The 6,097-nt window shown below is 45.8% G+C and overlaps 1 pseudogene; it reads left to right on the forward strand.

The window, feature by feature from the left end:
- Positions 1–5,403: 5,403 nt before the first annotated feature.
- LOC145399169 (5S ribosomal RNA) lies at positions 5,404–5,522 on the forward strand (annotated as a pseudogene).
- Positions 5,523–6,097: the final 575 nt, after the last annotated feature.

Consider the following 6,097-nt stretch of genomic DNA (forward strand, 5'->3'; position numbering starts at 1 on the left):
GGCCAACAAAACAATTGAAAAATGCTGCTTGTAATTAAAGAACGATAACCCACTGTTTCCTGGCTTCATAATGGTTACATGTTTTCCGCACTGAGCTCTATAATATGAAGAGGCTTTCTCATGGTAGCACCGCGTAATTTATGTAGCCACCGCCAGGTGGCGCTGGTGTAGTGGCAGCCATGTTACACCACGCCTGATACCCACGTTTTTGTACTGAGTTGCTCTGTGGGTTTTTGAAAGCAGCTGATGATTCCGGAAAATATAGTGCCATGGTCCACGGTGCAGCTTATGGATACAAAAATGGGCACAGGAATTCATCGAAGAGAGAGAGCGTTACACATCATAAGTAAGAAATATATCTTGTTGCTAGTTCTATAACATTAATGCCCCCTGGGGTGGGGCAGAAAGATTCTTCCCCAGTATCCCTGTCTTATACTCATTGGCTAAATGTACCCGATATGATTCGTTGAGCTAGGCAGAAGAAAAAAAAAATCCACATATGTTTTTGTACTATAAGCCATCAAGTGTATCTTTATTAATAACCACTGCTTAGTGGAAACAAAGTATTCGAAGTTGAGTGCTGGTGTTCCAATATGGAGGCCAAAATCACACGCACGCGGCGGAGATAGCCTCTCCATATTATAGAGCTCAGCGGTTTCACCTCTGAATGAGAAATTGATGTCAGGAGCGTACCCTGTGCAGTTCGTGAAATACCATTTTTTTTTTTTCCTGTCACCAGATTTTATGCTATTTAGAACACACTTATACTGAAAATTATGAAAGGAGGCTATATCATCCAGTTCAGTCTCCTGAGGTGAACAAAATCATCGGGACTGAAAGAATAATTTGATCATGTCATCGGAGTGAAGGAAGTAATTTAACCAAATTCATTGAGCCTAACATGTATTATTTTACTTTTTTCCCCTCAAACATTGTATAAATCAAGGTACATCATAAGAATCAAACAAATTTTAGACTTCAAAACCTTCACTGGCAACAGTGGTCTTCTCGGTGAACCATATGCACATCCGCCTGCACAGAGATCTAGCGGAAATATTTATACTCTTCTCCTAACTTGGGGATGGTAGCCCATGAAGTATAAAAGTAAATATCAGGTGATGGTATTTGGTAATTATTAAATTTCAGACAACTAAGGTAATGACAAGCTTCACTAAAGCACTACTTTTACTGAGAAATACGATACGAATGTATATATGACCGTTAACTCCACTGGGCTCATTAGTAATATAACAAGTTGACTATGTGTAAAAGATTACCGGATAGAGACATTTTTACAAATGCGAAAGAGCCAATCGAAAGTATTCATTCATGTATGAATTTTTTAATGAATATTTTAGTGACCAGTTGTCAATGCTCTTACCAAATCTCATAAATTTAAACAGTCGTATTATTCTGAATAGTCACGATAGTTACGTTAACCGTTCCAGTTTCGGGCCCAGGACAGAGTCTGGCTCGCCAGCCAGGTAGCACCACCAGTGCTCGAGCAGGCAAACCTAGAGGCAAAGGACTGGTTCCACCACATGGCGCCAGGAGACCAAGTGCACAGCAACATGTACAATGTGCCACCATCCCAGCTACAACCTCCAGGAATGGGGGTGGCCGACCAGCCAGTGTACCCAACCCTGCACCTGGAGGCACAGGCCCAGTGGTGAGTGCCGACACCACATGCGACTCCCAGTAAGGCTTGACCATCCCAGTTCAAGACATGGGCCCACGGCGTGGGATGCTACAGCAGTGATTGCAGAGTGGGTCCCACTCTTGACTGCGGGTTATATGAGATTGCTGTGTGATCCCGAAGTATTGTCACTGTGTGTCTCAAGAGGCCCCCCTGTGCTGCAAGGGCGGCTGGAAACTGGCCCTGTGCGGCATCCACCATCTAACAGTGGCCGAGAAGAACTACTAAGCATTGGAGAGGAAGGCCCTTGCCATCACATGGTGCCTGAAAAAGACGCTCCTGTTCCTGCTGGGATGTCCGGACCTCGCCTTCATCACAGACCACCATGCACTCACAAAGATCTTCAAGGACAAAGAGCTGAAAGACATCAGCAACCCCCATATACTCATCCTCAAGAAGACATTGATGTACTCATTTTGCATAAAGTACCTGAAGGGGGAGGCGAACTGTGCAGCATGTGCACTCTCAAGATACCCCTTGCTATGGGGCAGACCGGACGAGACAGACCTGGCTGAAGATGAGGCTTCATGTGCTGTGGTTGTGGCAGTGATAGTCTGTGCCCTAGATGACAAAGAAGGCGCCATTGTGGACCTCTGTCAAGTGGAGGAGGAAGTGCACCAGGACGAGGACTACAGGCCCCTCCATGAGCTCATGAGCACCGGGGACTAGGCCAACCAGAAGGACAAGCAGCCAATAGCACTCCACCCATACTACAGGATGAGGAGGCACCCGTCATGCCAGGGGGACACTGTCATGTATGCCAGTGACGAGGGGCACCTGCAACTTGTAATTCCCACAGCCTTTCAACGCACAGTCCTAGCCAACCTCCACACACGTGACCAGGGCAGGGGCTCCATGCTCAGGTGTACCAGGCAATGTTTGTACTGGCCTGGCATAGGTGCTGAGGTGGAGCAGAAGAGGAGGCACTGTCAAGTATGCGAAATCAATGCCCATAACAAGCCGTGGAAAACTTGCTGCCTACACCCCCACCGGAGTACCCTTTCCAGCAAACAGTGGATGACCTGTTCCAACTGGAGGGATAGGAGTACATCTCTTATGTAGACATGTTAACTGGGTGGCTGGAGGTGGAGCATCTGCCCAGAGGCACCGCCAGCTCATGACTCATAACAGCCTTTCGTAAGTGGTTCAAAAAGTTTGGTATCCCAGAGGTCCTGTCTTGTGATGAGGGTATGAACCTCGTGAGTGGGGAAATGTGGACATTCCTATCCACGTGGTGTGAGCAGCTGAGGATATCATAGGTCCATTACCCCCAGTCCAACGGCTGAGCAGAGGCCACAGTCAAGTCTGCCAAGAGGCTGCTGAGGAACAACACTGGCCTGGGAGGTCCCATGGACTCGGATGCAGCCGCCAGGGCCATTTTGCAATACCTCAACACCCCACTACATGACACTGATGCATCCCCAGCTCAGCTGTTGATGGGATGTCAGCTGAGAGACTCCGTACCCACTGCCAAAGAACACTACAGGATCAGCAGGTGGTGGGCCAGGAAGCTAAGAATCAGGGAATGGGCCATGGACCACATTGGGGATGCGCAGCCACAAGATTCAACCAGACGGCACACAACCTCTCCCATCTCAACCCAAGCTAGCGGGTGCGCCTACAGAATCAGGAGATGGGGCAGTGGGACCGTGTAGGAGTTATTTTTGACACACCAGCTCCAAGGCAATACCTGGTGTGGCTGGACGGCAGTGGGTGAGCCTCCCTCAGGAAACGCCATCACCTCCGCCCCTACAAAGAGACAGGGGAACAGACACCCACCACGCACGTCGACGGTGTTCCCCAGCGGGGGGACAACCGCAGGAGGGAGGCCCCTCTGCCTCTCCCTCCCCTGGAGAGGCTGTGGTGCACTATGGTGGTACTACTCTAAACTGGCAGCTAGGGTGGGGCACCAACCTCTGTACAGTTGTGCTATGTTTCTCAAACTCGCTATGTGAAACTGCTGTTATATATGTAAAAGGCATCACAAATAAGATAAACACATATGAATACAATGTTAATGTATGTATTATGATATAAGAAAGAACGTTAAACTTATTATGCATGAAATATTTATACGGCAATACAGAAACATGGCAAATATTCTACAGCATTGCTAAAAAAAAAAATGTAGTCACTTTTTTGGCTTGTACTGTAGTTCTGGGGTGGGTAATAATGTCACAATTATGATTATAACATAATGTGCAGGAATATAAGTAAAAATATGCCAATTTCTTAGTAAAAAAAAATAATACATTAAACCCTCGTGAGCGCCAACACACACAGACCCAATCTCACCCGAGCAGAGCTTCCTCGTGTCACTTTCCTTTATGTCCTTGAATCAGGATGGCAGCTCAGCTAGCCCACTCCTTGCATCTGCATAGTCAAGCTAAATATAATGTACAATATAATGTAAAAGAAAATAACCCAAATGTATCCTAAAATACCATAGATGAGAGAGAGAGAGAGAGAGAGAGAGAGAGAGAGAGAGAGAGAGAAAAGGCGGGGGGAAACAAGCCAGGGGCAGTGTTGAGTGCATTGTCAAGCTGAGGGAGAGATGTAGGAAGGGAGGGAAGGAAGAAGGGAGAGAATGATTGAATTAAAACAAATTATGGCGCCACAACAGCGAGGTCATCTGGCGCCATATGTAAAACAACAATATTTTTAAATATAATTAGATATAATAAAAACAAAATAGAGAAGTGAAAGCACAAGTTTATAACAGTCACTCATAAATGAAACAAAATTCCCCAGGGTGATGCACATCTCCCCTCAGGAGAGAGAGAGAGAGAGAGAGAGAGAGAGAGAGAGAGAGAGAGAGAGAGGCATCGCGGGTATGGAAAACATGCCAACACTGTACAGAGGTTGGCGCCCCACCCTAGCTGCCAGTTTAGAGTAGTATACCACCATAGGTGCGCCCCAAGACACCTGGAAAACTATGTACCGTGACATTGCTGTGTTTTCTACCCCTAGGCATGTTAAGGTGTTTTGTATAGCCTTGCTGTGCTCATACTTCGTACTGTGAAACCAAAGCAATGGTTGCCCTAGCACATGTAATTGAATTCCTTATTGTTGTATCAATTATGCCATTCTTAAGCCAGCATATATGTAACATGTAAATTTTGCCAGCATTGTGTCATGTAAAAGCCTAGCCTTAAGTAATGATGAGTGTCAGTACTGCCCATTGTTTTATTATTGCAGTGACCCTCCTCCCTGACCAATGTACTTTGTATCAATACCGCAGGAAGTGAGGAGTTCACTGCAATGGAGAGGGGGGTGTTGGAGTTTGTATTTGCGCGGGAAGTTTTCCCGCGAGCGCCGCAGTCTGCGCCTCGGGCTTGGCAGGCAGTCTGACTCACACCGTGCAAGAGAGGACGCGCCCATGCCTAGACCTATTAGAATGAATCTCAAGCTAGCTTTGCTGTTTCCATCTCCCTCCTGGTTCTCATCCCAGCAATTACCATTTCGATTACTGGAGTCTGGGATTATGTGTTTGTTTTTCAAGGTCCCACTCCATACTGTATCTAGCCTACCTAGTAGCAATACTTGTACAAGTTCATCTCACCCCCTTGCTGGAGCTCCTCTATTTCTAAATTTTCCAAGTCCCACTATTCTTTCATTTCTTTCCTTCGTTCATCTAGACTTGCTAAAAAGCTTCTTTATGCCATGGATACTCCACATTATGTAAGCTATTTTTCTCTGAGTGTGTAAAACACGGCCATACCACGTTGAGTACACCGCTTCCCGTCCGATCAGCGAAGTTAAGCAACGTCGGGTCTGGTTAGTACTTGGATAGGTGACCATCTGGGAACACCAGATGCTGTTGGCATCCCTACGTGTCAGGTGGGGTTGGTGGAGGATTAGTGCCCCTCCCTGTAAAACAATTAACTCTAAGCCCTTGGCCACCCCGGTTGGGATACATGGCGTCTGGCAATGAATGAATGAAATGTGTAAAACACAAATACAGTATTCTTGTCTTTATGAAGATACACGAAACGTGCATCCTTGTGGTTAGTAATATGTATAAAACAAGCATTCTTGCGATAAAAAATATATGCAATACAAAAACGCTCTTGTGGCTAGGCAAAAAATTATGCTAAAAACAAAGAAAAGGATGTGATTCTTACATTTCCGAGTTTGCGCCCCACCCATTGGTATAGTCCTCCAGCGCCCAGTGGCATGGCTCCCAAATTAAAGAAAACTGGTAACTAAAGTCGAAAGTAAATGGAATTCCTTAGTAGTAATCATTTCAACTAATCGATTATTGAAAAAAAATCGATTTCTGCATTTCTTTAGTTAGTAATCGAAGAAATCAGTTACAAATAAACAAAGCATGACGGGACTTTTCTGGGTGAGAGTGCAGTATAACTTGTATTCCCGTAGGATTTTCGTGCCAAAATTGAT

The sequence above is a fragment of the Coenobita brevimanus genome, chromosome 47, assembly GCF_032717465.1.
Source record: "Coenobita brevimanus isolate Jiangsu-jjx chromosome 47, ASM3271746v2, whole genome shotgun sequence".
NCBI lineage: Eukaryota > Metazoa > Arthropoda > Malacostraca > Decapoda > Coenobitidae > Coenobita > Coenobita brevimanus.